Raw genomic sequence first — 13,296 nt, forward strand, 5'->3', positions numbered from 1 at the left:
CCACTGTATAATAATACTTATATACGTAAAAAACGCGATCGCAGCGAGCCGAGAAAGCAGAGAGAGCTACAAAGCAACAAGGAGAGAATATATATGTGTACGAGGACGACGATCGCCTGTGCCTCGCAGGACTATAATATAGCAGAGAAGCAGCAGCAGTACAGTACAGTAGTAGTATTGTAGCAGCAGCAGCAGCGGCACGAGTTACCTATATACGCAAGGATTGTTATTGTTTTCGTGGTTGTTATTGCAGTTATAGTGCATGCGCGCGCGTGCGTGTGTTCGAGCTACGGACCGCGTGCGCTTCTACGTAATTTTGCACGTTGTTGTTGGTGCGCGATAAGAGGCAGCTCTGCTCCAAAAAAAAAACTCGCGGAGACACACGGTCGAATATCGCTGAATAAGAGGGAATTCCTCGTGCCGTCGTGTGCTGCGTGCATCATCATCAACAACGTCGTCGTGCAGTGCAAGTGTGTACATAATAAGCGCGAGGCTATAATATACGTGCAGCGCATGCATCGCTCTCTGCTCTGCTCTCGATGTAGTTGCTGTGCGTTATAAGCCTCGTCGTCGTTGCAGCGAGCTCTGGTGCTGCTGCATGCGATGCGCCGCTGCCGCGCGTGTATTATATGCGTGCGCGATGATGATCGCGAGTGTGCGTAATTCTTCTTCTCTCTCGCTCTCTTGGATATAGTAGCTGTGTCGGATCTCTTTGCTGACTCGCGCCAGTGTGTGTACGTGTGTGCGAATACACACACCAACACCGTACGAGAGCAAGTCGTGCGATATATATGCTTATAGGCCTATACGCTACTCTCAACCTAATTGTCATAGCGCAGCAGCAACAGCAGCAAAAGCAGCAGCGGAGAGCGTCAAGCGCGAAGGCAGTATACATCTATAGTTGTGTGTGTATGTGTGCGCCTATATAGTTATAAGCGCGCGCTTATACACGGGCTCTCTTTATATAGTACTATATATGTTTGTGCATCTGCTGTGCTCGCTGCGGCGGCGGCTCGTGGTGCGTTCGGCAGCAGTCAGCCAGCAGCATTAGTCAGAGTAGTATAAAAGAGTCGGTTCGCGCGAGCGCGCGACAACGCCGCAGCGATATATTGTTTGTCATATACTTTTTCAATCAAAAAAATCGTAACAGCCTCTAATCGTGCGTATATACAGATATAAAAAGTGTCATCGTTCGAATGTGCTCTCGATGAGTGTGTGCGTGCGTGTGCGTGTTGTTTGTTTGTTGTTGTTGTTGTTATACCCGTGTCAGTGAAAATAGCCCACAAGCAACGCGACAAAAGGTGTAAACTTAGGTGCTGATAGCGTCGTTCAAATGTTCCGCGATTGAAGAGAACCGCGTATAACGACACCTCAAAATATACAGAGAGAGAGAGAGAGAGGAAGGAAGGAAGAAACAAAAAAGTACGTGAAAAGTCGTTGTCTCTTCTCGTCGGCAAACTTGCGCTCAGAGAGAAAGAGTGTAAAGTCGCAGCATCAGAGCAACTCTCCCAGACAGAGAGACAGACGCAGCAGCAGCATCAGCACGCGCTTGTCTTTACTATCAAGGATTCTGAGAAAAAAAATCACGCAGTCCAGTGCGTTGGTGCGGCAGTAGTAGTAGTAGTAGTCAAGTCACCATCAATCAGTGCATGCGTGTGCGTTGCGATACGCATATAGACAAGCACAGCCGTCGTAGTTCGTCGTCGTCGTCGTCGTTGCGGATATATACAACACGGAGGCATACATATAACACAGAAATACGGCGGAGACGAACTCGGATATACATATATCGAGGTAAGAGAGCTTTATACACGTTACATATACATATATTCTTGACAATTCTATAGATAGATCCGTATATACCGTGTGTGAGTGTGTGTTTGCCGAGCCGTGGCGTAGATATTGCGAGCAGCAGCAGCAGCAGCTCTCGCATATTATATACGCACATTTTATATATAATACGCATACGTCGACTTTAAGCGGTGGTGTCGGACAGAGAGAGAGAGAGAGAGAGCGACGTGTTGTGCTCTGCGCGACTTGCGACGCGAGGCAATTTTTCCGCACATTATAAAATAATATATATCTAACGCGGCTCTCTCTCTCTGACAAAGCACGACGCGACTCGTGGCCCCAACTGCACTAGGTTACACACTGCGCGTATTTTGTAGCCGCGAGTATATATGACACAAAAGAGGATAGGTATTTTAGCCGATCTGCAATCGTTGTTGTTCCTTCGCGTGTATACATATCATCGTGGACGACGTTGATTAACATCTCGCGGGTGCACGCGCGATTTTCTGCGGAGACTTTTTCTCCAGAGAGAGAGTCCGAAAGAAAGAGGATGCGCGAATGCTGCTGCTTCAATGCTACATCGTTGCGAAGCCGAGTGAACGTAATATAGGTATACATAATGCACGTATAGAGAGAGAGAGAGAGCGTAGGTATGTGTAATATAGGTATAGCGAACGGCCAAGGAACCGCTATAGGTATAATACCGAGCGTAAACCTTTATACACACGCTCGTCGGGCAGAGAGTCGCGGCGCGCACCAGCGGGCCAAAAAAGAGAGCCAGCAGCAGCGAATACAGCGATATTACAGCACACAGCGAGGCGCAGAGCGAGAGAGAGAGAGCACACGTATATATATAGGTACACACACACACACACTCGCACATTCGTATATTTCTCGTCGAGCTCGAGTGAGACTTGCGTGCAGCAGCAGCAACAACACTGTATATAGGCTTTATATACACGTACGATACGATACGTACGTGTGTGCTGTTTTGCCGCTGCTGGTACGTGCGAGCCGCCGTTACTGCCACGGCTGTTCGTATAATACGCGTTCGTATAACGCGCAGGCACTGGGCTTCTTTGTTTTCACCCAGTGCTGTGTGCAGCACACCACGCACACTCCTGCTGCTGCAACTCTCTTCTCGAGCTCGCGACTGTCGTTGTTGTTGTCGTTGTTGTTGTTGTTGCTCTAGACCTGCGCTTCTCTCGGAAAGCAGCGCGCATATCGAGAAAAACGGAGAACACTGTATATAACATTACACGGGGGATGAAGCGTGTCGTAATTTGAATTTGCCTCGTGCTACAGCCGCTGCCATTATTGTTGTTTACGATTAGCTGTCAAAATATATACAGCCGCGTGCGCGACGCTCTATCATCGCGAGAAGCGGGGGGCTATCCTATGTATAGCGAGCGATAATAAGCGAACGCGTTTAGCGCGACGACAGCTACGACGCCGATCTCGCCAATACACGCGCGCTTACCGAGATAATGAGACACATTTGTGTCGAAGGAGCTCGCGCGCGCGCATACAGACATCCGCTGCTGCTGCTGCTGATGCTCTTGAGGATAATTGTCATTGCGATGGATCGACGGTCGAATATTATGCCGTTGTGTCTTTTCTTATATCGTCGAGATTCTTATATGTAAGCGGCGTAACAGAGAAAAGCAGAAAGCCGAGTGCAGTGTGCACGCGAAATATCGAGCTACCTATACCGAAGCGCATCCGACGAAGCAGCAGCAGCAGCAGCAGCTCTCTTATGTACGTGTGCAGTTTCTGCTCCGAACTCACGAGGAGGAAGAGGAGACGAGTAGAGCAGAGTAGAGAGAGAGAGAGAGAGAGAACGAGCTGCGAGAGCCAAATAAAAGGAGTCTCATTATAAATATACGAGAGAGAGAAGAGCAGAGCAGAGCAAAGCAAAGCAAGGCAAAGCAAGAGATGAGCACACATACAGACTCAGACACAGGCCGCCGCCGCCGCGTGCGCGCCCGATCTCCGCAACGAAGGTATATGTATGTACGAGAGCAGCAGCAGCAGCAGCGAGGCTTTATACGTATATATGTGTGTGTGTGTAGCCGGCTGCGTGTCTGTCTTCTTTATATATACATACACACATATACACACATTTGCGCGCACTGCCGCTGCTGCTAGGCCATGGAAAAAGGGGCGCGGAGGAGCAGAGCGAGAACGAACGAACGAACGAACGGAGCGAACGAATGGGAAGGTGAACGCGGAGAAAGAGAAAGAGAGAAAAATGCAAAAACGAGAGGGGTAGTATATAACGCGCGCGTGGCTGTGTGTTAGCCTCCTCGAAGCTTTACGACAACGACGACGACGACGAACGACGAACGACTCGTGCGCGCCTGAGCGCAATGACTGCGCTCCGACGCTTTTCCTTTTTCACTCTCTGTCTCTGTCTCTCGTTTTAGGCATTTTCATTACGTATACAGGCATGCGTTTTGCAGCGCACAATGATTATCAAAGTGTGTCAAAGACGTTATCGACGAATTTGTAAAAATCTCGTAATAACGTCGCTATTATATCCTTTCTTGATAGAGAAGAGGGTAATAATAACATAATTTTATCGCACGAATCCGGAGCGCGTGTATAAACGAGCTTAACGTAAAAAAGCGTCAAAAGCCGCCCCCACGTGCGTGCGTGCCGTATACCGTGTGCTCGATGTAACTCGCGAGTTAATATTCGCACAAGTGCACACTTGGCATTTCACTCTGTGTCGATCTCGAAATTGCTGCGAGCCGCCGCCGACGACTACTGCACTTGTAAGGTCCTGCTAATCAGTATCGATACTCGCTCTATACCCAATGTATATAGAATCGGTATAGTATAAGGCTTAGTCTCGTCGGTCGGTGACATTGGAGGCCCCTCCTGTGTCTTTTCCTCCCTCCCTCCCTCCTTGCCTGTGGCTGGCTGACTGGCTGCGCGACGAGTCTCGCTCGTTCGCGTCTCATTGTCAAAATATCTGCCGTCCTCCGTGTCCTTCTATATAATATAATGCGTGTCTCTCCTGCGCTCGGGTCTTAAAAAACTGACCGACTCGTCTCGTCTCGTCTCTCGACATCAAATTCGTATACACATATGAATGTAACTCAAACTCGAGCCAATGGACCATTTCGACTCCGATCGCGTTACTCTCGTGATTACGAGCAATACATCCTCCATAAGATTATTAAAGGTGCTCTCGTGGGCAGAGGCTGAGACTGCAGGTACACGCATAACGTAACGACAGAGTCAGGCTCTTTCTTCTTTCTTTCTCTCTCTCTCTCTCACTTTTGCAGGTTCTGCTGTGTGTGAGCGTTATGTGCTGCGCTGTGCGAATTGTGATCGTGCAGCAGCGACGCGGCAGCAGCCTCCCCTCCCCCCCGCCGCCGCCTCGCTCGGTTCCTCCGCAATCCACCACCGCGCGCCGCCGCCGCCGCCATCAGCAGCAGCGCCGCTTGTGCGCGCACAGTTTTCACACACACACACACACACAGACACACTCCTATAACCCATGGCTCGATGCGATTCTCTGCAGCAGAGTCGGAAGCGCAAGAAAGAGAATAGGTTTTGCGCCGCGCTTTCTTTTTTTTTTGTTGTCTTCTGTATGGATAGGTAAGGCCGAGCGTGTGTCGCGACGGCGGTGCTGCTGCGCAACAAACGCGTTAATGCCGCGCAGATACGCTCCGAGGCAATATTGTTATGAGCCCTGTGTATGCGCCTTTTAATCGGGCGTGCAATGTCAATTGTCATTGTCGCGAGAGAATGTCTATACAGGTACACGCTTTCGCAAACCATCGAGTGTCGCACGACAGGCGCACATATAATAAAGTTAATGGATACATATAGAATATCTCTCGCTCCGAAAATCATCAGATTTTCAAGCCGCATCTGGCGCCGCGATCAGCAGCGACTCATTCGCGCCTCCGACTGCGTGCTGCACTCCGTATTATATCCGCGCAATGGTCGCCGCTATACCTCTACTCCTGATGCAGGGGGGATTGAGGTTAAGTCGCGGAGCCGCCGACTAACGCGCACGCAACACACTGGCTGATTTTTGCCTATATACATTGCGCTCGAGTCCTGCTGTCATGCAAAAGTCGCGTGTGGACTAGGATGAATGACGATGATACCCGCGGCCAGGTGTAGCAGCTTCGCTGCAGTTCTCCGCTGAAGCTGCATTAAGAAGCTGCTGCTCCTCTTTTCCCGTATAGTGCGTGCGTGCAGCAGAGAAGAGCCTCGACGGCAGCGGCAGTGCATCGTCGTTGCTACGCTGCGGCGCGGCTCTCTCTCTCTCTCTCTCTTATACCTACGTATATAATAGTAGCAGCAGCAGCAGCGGAGGCAGCAACGGCGGCGGCGGCGGCAGCAGCAGCAGATATCGAGCGCGTTTACGAGCCCCCCTTCTTCTTCTGCTTCTTCGGTTCGCGTACAGCGTGCTATATATTCGCTCTCTGGCCTCTGTGTACGTGTGTACGTGTGTGTGTACGCGAGCGAGTGTGTGTCGTCGTCGTCGACTCGAGTCTCGCTCTCGCTCGCTCTCTCGCATTAGTCGCCCCGTAGTGCTTATACGAGCCGAGTGTGTGTATAATACGAAGTACACAGTGCCGTGTGTGCGCGCTGGACATTACGGTGCTTTATACAGGCTTTCTCTCTCTCGCTCGCACACACATACATATACTTACTCGATCGTATAGTAGTAGTCATCGTCTCGGTGCCGCGCCGAGAGCTCGCGCGTCCTGCTTATATATTTTTGCGTATGAAATACTACAATCGCGATCGTGTGTGTCTAGTATTTAATTGAAGCTCGAAGCAGTAACACAACAGCAGCAGCAGAAAGAGTCGTGCCTGGCCAAGTGTCATTGCGTGCATTTGTGCGTCGTCTCTCTCTCTGCCTGCCTGACTGCAGTCCGTGTCTCTCTCTCTCTCTCTACCTCGGTTGTGCTGTGTTGCATGTGTGCAGTGCTGCATATTTGCTCGAAAGCAGCAGCTATACGACGACGACAGTGTGTTGTTGTGTGTTAGCCAGTGTGCGCGGCGATGTGTTGTGCATAATACAATATTCTTCTTTCTATATATAATGCAGTGGTGCACGAAATAACGTCGTATAGCCAGTGAGAAAACCCGTGTGTGTGAGTGTGTCTCTCTCTCTTGCGAAATATATATATACGTAGCAGCAGAGCGTCGTCTCCTGCAGCTGCATGCGCCAACGAACGAGCGAGCGAACGAACGTTCGGTCAAGCACGCAATTGTCATCGGCTGATTCAACGACCGAGTCTTCCCCGAAAATATACACACGCAAGTTCTAGTCTAGTATAAATCGTCGCAGCACATCTCGACGTCTACGTCGTCGTCATCACTCGCATGCGTAAGTCAATCAAAAAAAGCTCACTCACAAGCTCTCTCGCTGTCTTCGTTCGTCAGAAAATTTGAATATCCCGCGTCTCTCTTAAAGCTCTCCTCTCTCGCGCACGGACACGCGTAGTACACAGTAGCTATCTCGGCAGTTTCTACGTACCGACGTTTTTTCCATGCACTTTGGAGTAGATACGTTTATATCGCTGTTTCTCTGATTCATCGGCTCATCCGTCAGGGTATGAGAATAATTATAAACAAAAGCTCGCGCGTCGAGGCGAAACGCGACCGATGGCATCGTTGCCGCTTGCCTCGGCCGTTTTTTCGGCTGCGCGGACAACGATAATATACGCGTCTCTCCGCGTTGTAAGTATTTACCCAGTCGCGCGCCGTGCATTAACAATGAAAGTTTGGCTGCAAAAAAAAAGAAATAACGTCGCGCTCTCGTTTCGTACTACTTTATATATATTATATATATCGCTGCCAGGCAGCGAGTCAAGTGTGTGCGTACACTTCTTTACTCTCTTTTGCTCGGCGGCGTATATATATAAAATACGGAACACAGACACACACGTAGGATACAATACGTGTGTGTATACGTGCGCGAGGCGTACGTAATAGCAGAGCAAAATCGAATGCCTTTCTCTCTTTCCCCTTCACGCAGTCAGGCTGGCAGGCAGCAGCAGCAGCAGCAACGCACACACATACAGACACACACACAACACGTAGAGAGCGTCATAAAGATTCCCAAAGCAGTAGCCGCTCTTTCTGCACACACACACGCACGCACGATATATAATCTATATATATGACGACGACACACGCACACATTCTCTCTCTCTCTCTCGAATGTTGTAGGCTGCCGCGCGCTATCGTCGTTGCGTTATAGTCTCGTCCTTTTCGGGATGATGGGCTGCAGCAGCATCGGCGCCGGCTCTTCTTTCTTTTATATACTCGGGCACCGCCGCCGCTGCCGCGCGCGCTCGCTATTTCGCCTCATTTTTGTGCCTCCGTGTCTTCTCTCGTTTTCTCTTTCTCTCTCTCTCTCTCGCGTTGCTCTCCAAAAAGTCTCTCTCTCCGCGTTCGAACTCGGAAATATTGGACGACGACTACGACGACGACGACGCGAGTTTGTGTCAGGGAGGATATTATTGTTTTGTTTTCGGCTCATTTCCCACGACGAAGTCGATCGTCTCTCTCTCTCTTTCTTTCTCGATACTTTTCGTACCATAGCAGTAGCATAATGTAGACCAAGCTGCGATACGTAATTGTCAACTCGTCTTGTATATATACAGTCGGAAGGCGCAGCAGCTAAGCATTAGCAGTCGCGACTGCAGTCTCGTTCTCTCTTTCTCTCTCTCTCTGTCTTTCGAGCATATAGCTCTCTGCTGCTCTTTATACTCGTGTGTGCCCATGCAGCGGTCGTCGTCGTCATCGTCTTGGTGTATATATAAGGCACACACGGAGCGCGAACTGCGAGAAAAGAGGAGAGCCTCTATTTATGTACACGCAACGTGTGTAGAACTTATAGTAGTGCAGAGAGAGAGAGAGAGAAGAGCAGCGATGGCCAGTTGGAAATGTAAAAAAATATATAAGCGCAACTCTACGTTAGGATATGTACAACGCGTCATTTGCGTGCGTGTGTGTGTGTGTCTGTACTGCCTCGGAGGGGGAGAGTTGTCCGGAGTAAAACGCTATTATATGCGCGCGCCCGTCTATATACGTATATATCGCATGCGGAATATACTGCAAATAGGTGTAGGTAATAATGCTATATGGTCGAGCAGCAGCAGCAGCAGCAGCCCCCAGGTGTGTGTGTGCCTCTGCGCGCGTATACACGAGCAACGACTAGGCGCATTTGTCTCTGTACGCGTTTGCGAGAGAGAGAGAGAGAGAGAGAGAGAGACTATATGGGCACACACAATACATATAACGACGAGCGACGAGCGACTGGTATGGGCAAAAACGCACGAGCGCACACACACGTAGGTATATAGACGGACAGACACACGAGCGGTGGCGAAAAGTGTCGCGTACCCGACTCGACTGCTATATATGTGACTCGCTCTCGCTCTGCGCGATGACAAAGATAATAATCGCGCACGCACGCGCACGCAAACTCGTATCGGACGCGTGCTATAACGAGAAAACGGAGCAGAGACACACTGAACACGGCTGTAGTAAGCGGCCTCTATCGCTCGAGGATAAGGAAACAGCCAGAAGCGCAGCCGAATTTTCCGGGTAATCGTTGTTGTTTCTCGCGTGCGTGCGTGAGATTTAAAAACGCGCTACACTATATTATAATGGCAGCAGCAGAGATCGGAGTCACGCGGGTTTCCGCTGCCGCTGCTGCTGCTGCAGGTCGCGGCTCAGTACGTCGCATCTGTTCGCACACACAAAAACGCTCTCTCTGCCTTTTGCCGCAAAACACGAGCTGCTGCTGCTGCTGCTGCTTTCCGAACGTTTCGACAAAATACATTACGTATTATTTGTGAGCGTGACGTACACTGTGCTCAGGCAGCAGCAGCAGCGGCATATGCGAAGAGAGCACAGCTCGAGCTCTGGCTCCGAGAGAGCACCGCCACGGCTCGTTGTATATGCTGCTTCGCTATGCTTATGTGTGTGCCTGCAGCAACAACGCGCAGCAGAGTACGTGTATCCGCGTTTATATATATAATATTACTTATATGCACGTATATATATGTGCGCCTCTGCTCGCGAAGTCTTTCTTTCTCTCTTGTGTGCTGCTGATGCAGCTCGCTGCTCTGCGGGCAGCGGCGCGAGTTCAACGAGCGAAACACGAAGACGACGACGACGACGTTACATATATAAGTGAGAGCCGCAGCAGCATCGTTGATCTTCTTACTCATCGTGGCGCACACGCGAGTATATATATTTCGCGATCCGCACACTCTGCTCATGTATTAAAGTACGTATATATATAAAAGCTGCGTTAAGCTGCGGCGCTGGCACGCACGATCACGCGCGCGCGAAGAGATGAGTTTCGAAAAATAGTTGTCGCGAGCGAGCGAGAGAGAAATGATTCGGATGGTCCAGACGCGCACGCATATCTGCTGGTCGCCGCTGCCTCCTCGGCTCGTTTCTTGCATATTATACGTATATGCGCCTGTACTTTGTGAAAATTTTTTGTTTCACTCGTTCTCGCTCTCTTGGTCGATCGGCTTGGTCCTCCGCCTCCTTCTCTTCTTCCTCCCGCTCTCTCTCTCTCTCGGTGTTGGTCTTCTTCTCGTTCGTTTAGCGCAGCGCATCGTTTCGCAAAAGCCATCTCGCGCTGCATGAAAGAGAGAGAAAGAAGCTAAAGAGAAGCACAAGAGAGAGAGAGAAAGAAAGATATATGCGCGTCTACTACTGCATTCCACTCGTCTCTCGATGCAGAAGCCTTTTTTGTTGTTGTGTCTGCTGCTGCCGCTGATGCTGATGCTGCTGTGGTGTGCACGGGCACCAAAGTTCTCTCTTTCTCTCGCACAGCCACAGCCGACAACGAGACGAGACACATGCACCGCACACACACACGCGCGAAAGAGAGTGAGAGAGAGAGAGGTAGAAAACGAGGAGAGGGATTTTTGGGAGCAAATATCATCGGGTCCGAGCCGCAGAGAGCGCGCGCGACAGCGAATAATAGAAAAGTCCATGATTTAGAGCGTAATTTCAATCGCTTGCGAGAGGCAGCAGCAGCACACAAACTCGCACATCGTATACCCACACGCTATACGCCCGGCCTGCGCTTCACTCTAGCACGAAAAAAAAAGCGAGCGAGCGAGAGAATAGGAGAATGAGAGAGACAGGAGAGAGAGAGAGAGAGAGAGAGAACGAACCAATAGGCAAGCAATGTCCTCGCGCGTCCATGGCTTATCGATCTGATCTTCTTTTCTGCGCTCTCTCTCTCTCTCTCGCTCTCTTCGGCTGTGTATCGGTGTGCGTGTGTGTTAGCTTGTGTACCGCTGGTATACGTCCGTCCGTCTATGTGTGCATCCAGTGTACGTAGGATTCGAAGTTATATATTTTTCAGCTGCTGCTGCTGCTCTGCGCCTCTACTACACCCGACGCAGCACCAGCAGCAGCAATGGCAGAGCCAGCAACAACGGCTCGCAGCAGCCACAGCAGCAGCTCGCGTGATTAATAATCTTGCCTATATATACACACACACTCACAACTCACTGTATGCACGTAGATATATAGGCGCTATATGCATGCATCGGCGGGGCTTAACATAGGTATATATACAGCAGACAGAGAGAAAGAGATATAGACGAGAGTAAGAATAGAGAGAAGCGAGCGAATAATAATACCTATACACACATCGATCCGAAAGGATGTAACGCGCCGCGTATAACTCGATGACGCACTCCTCCTCTATATCCTTCTTTCCAGAGAGAGATAGAGAGAATGCAGGTACTTTCGGACGAGGCGAGGAGGCGAAGGTTTTTTTCAATCGCGCCCGATCCGCGAGGAAAATCAAATCCTATATCGACCAAAATGAAAAAAAAAAGAAGAAGCTGAGCGAGCTAGAGGATTAATATAGAATCTTTTTCACGATGAGACGCGCGAGGCAGCATCAGCTTTGCGCACAAATGCACCTCTCTGACTCTCTCTCGCTCTCCGAGCCATCGGATAAATTAGTAAAGCTTTTTGACTATCGCACGAAATTTTTTGCCTCCCGGCGGTGGCGTGGTAGATCATCAACGCATCGCCGTCATTCTTTGTATTAAATAGTCGAATGGCTCTCTACGCTATTGCACCCAATTTCTCTTACCTATATAATATACAGGACTTTATACGCGTGTGCACTTATGCGTACGATATATAAGTGCTAGCGCACCGTAGCCAACGCACACACATACACTGTCCCAAGCATTCAAACTATTCAAACTGCTCTCTCTCTGAAACGCGATCTTTTCTCCTCCCTTCTCTCCCTGTATGCCGCCGCCGTCGCTGTTTGCTGCTGCTGTTTCATTTTTTACTTCTTTTCTTTTTTTTCATCGGGTGCGAGAAAGAAAAGATTCCGAACCTGACTGACAGCAGCTGTGTGTGCGCGCCATGGCCTGGCCTGCCTCTGCGTGCAAAACTTATCCTCGTATCGCGCGCGCGCGCACCTTGTTGTTGCGCGTTATATTATACACACGCACACGCACGTAGTAGAGCTATATACAACGCAACGCTCCTGCTGTTCGCCCGCTCGCTCGCACTGCCTTTAACCATTTTTTTATGCTCCTTCGTGTGTGCATATATACTACATCGAGTTTGCGCAAGTCCGTGCCTCGAGGCTGTCGTTGTTGCTGCTGCGTTCGGTTGGCTCGTTGTCGAGCTTTTTTTCTAAACTGTGTACGATGTATTGCTACGTCGATTGTCTGTTTGACATAATTTAGCGCTGATTACGTTTTGTTCTTATTATAAAAGCGCGATACGATAACGATTCGCGCCGCCTGCATGTAACAACAGCACCGACAGACAGAGAGAGTCCTTGAACTTGAAAATTACCAAGCGCAGATAAAACCTATTAACGGGCCTTTATTAATGCGCCAATGCTCGGCTCGACTCGGAAAGAGAGAGAGACAGTCGTCGTCCATTTCAATAAGCACTTGTTTACCTATACTTATTAATTTGGCCGAGGTAAGGCAGGCGATGCTTATGGAGCAGAGACTCGGAGGAGAAAAAAAAACATCGTTAATTTTTTACGAGGTGTGTGCGCGCGGAGCAGCAACGGCGGCGACGGCAGCGGTCGACGTTATTATTATCGTCGCTCTCAAACACAGAGAGAGAGAGAGAGAGAAGTAATCGAGCGATATACCTGTGCGCGCGAAAGTCGTTCTCTTCCAAGGATATACAATCTTTTCTCTCGTCGTCGTCGTGTGTCTCGAAGGCTTCCTCTCGATGCGTATAATGGCAAAAACTTCGGGGGCAGCAGCAGCAGTCCCCGAGTGCGTGGACATGGCATACGCGGCCGGCATAAGAATGAACGACTTTTTTTTTCTTTACTCTCTCGCATCGACAATGCCCTACTCGTAGTAGTCAGCCAGCGCGTGTGTAATATTTATTTTTGTTGCCCATACGTCGCCGCCGCCGCTGCTGCTCTCGTTGTTGTTGTTGTTGTTGTTGTTGTTATTGCCTCTCTTTATTCGCTCCTTTTTTTTTTTT

At 49.8% G+C, this 13,296-nt stretch overlaps 1 protein-coding gene across 8 annotated transcripts in view; it reads left to right on the forward strand.

Annotated features, from left to right (window-relative positions):
• Positions 1-449: 449 nt before the first annotated feature.
• Positions 450-13,296, forward strand: part of LOC106658401 (bromodomain adjacent to zinc finger domain protein 2B) — a 36,243-nt gene continuing 23,396 nt past the window's right edge. For 7 of the 8 annotated variants that reach the window (XM_023461297.1, XM_023461198.1, XM_023461262.1 and 4 more), the window contains exon 1: positions 6,356-7,153. The gene's annotated coding sequence lies outside the window, so the exon portion shown is untranslated. Of the gene's footprint in view, positions 1,795-6,355; positions 7,154-13,296 lie in introns of those variants that run through there. The other variant, XM_023461221.1, reaches the window with a different exon arrangement.

The sequence above is a fragment of the Trichogramma pretiosum genome, unplaced genomic scaffold, assembly GCF_000599845.2.
Source record: "Trichogramma pretiosum strain Unisexual culture from Peru unplaced genomic scaffold, Tpre_2.0 scaffold111, whole genome shotgun sequence".
Lineage (NCBI taxonomy): Eukaryota > Metazoa > Arthropoda > Insecta > Hymenoptera > Trichogrammatidae > Trichogramma > Trichogramma pretiosum.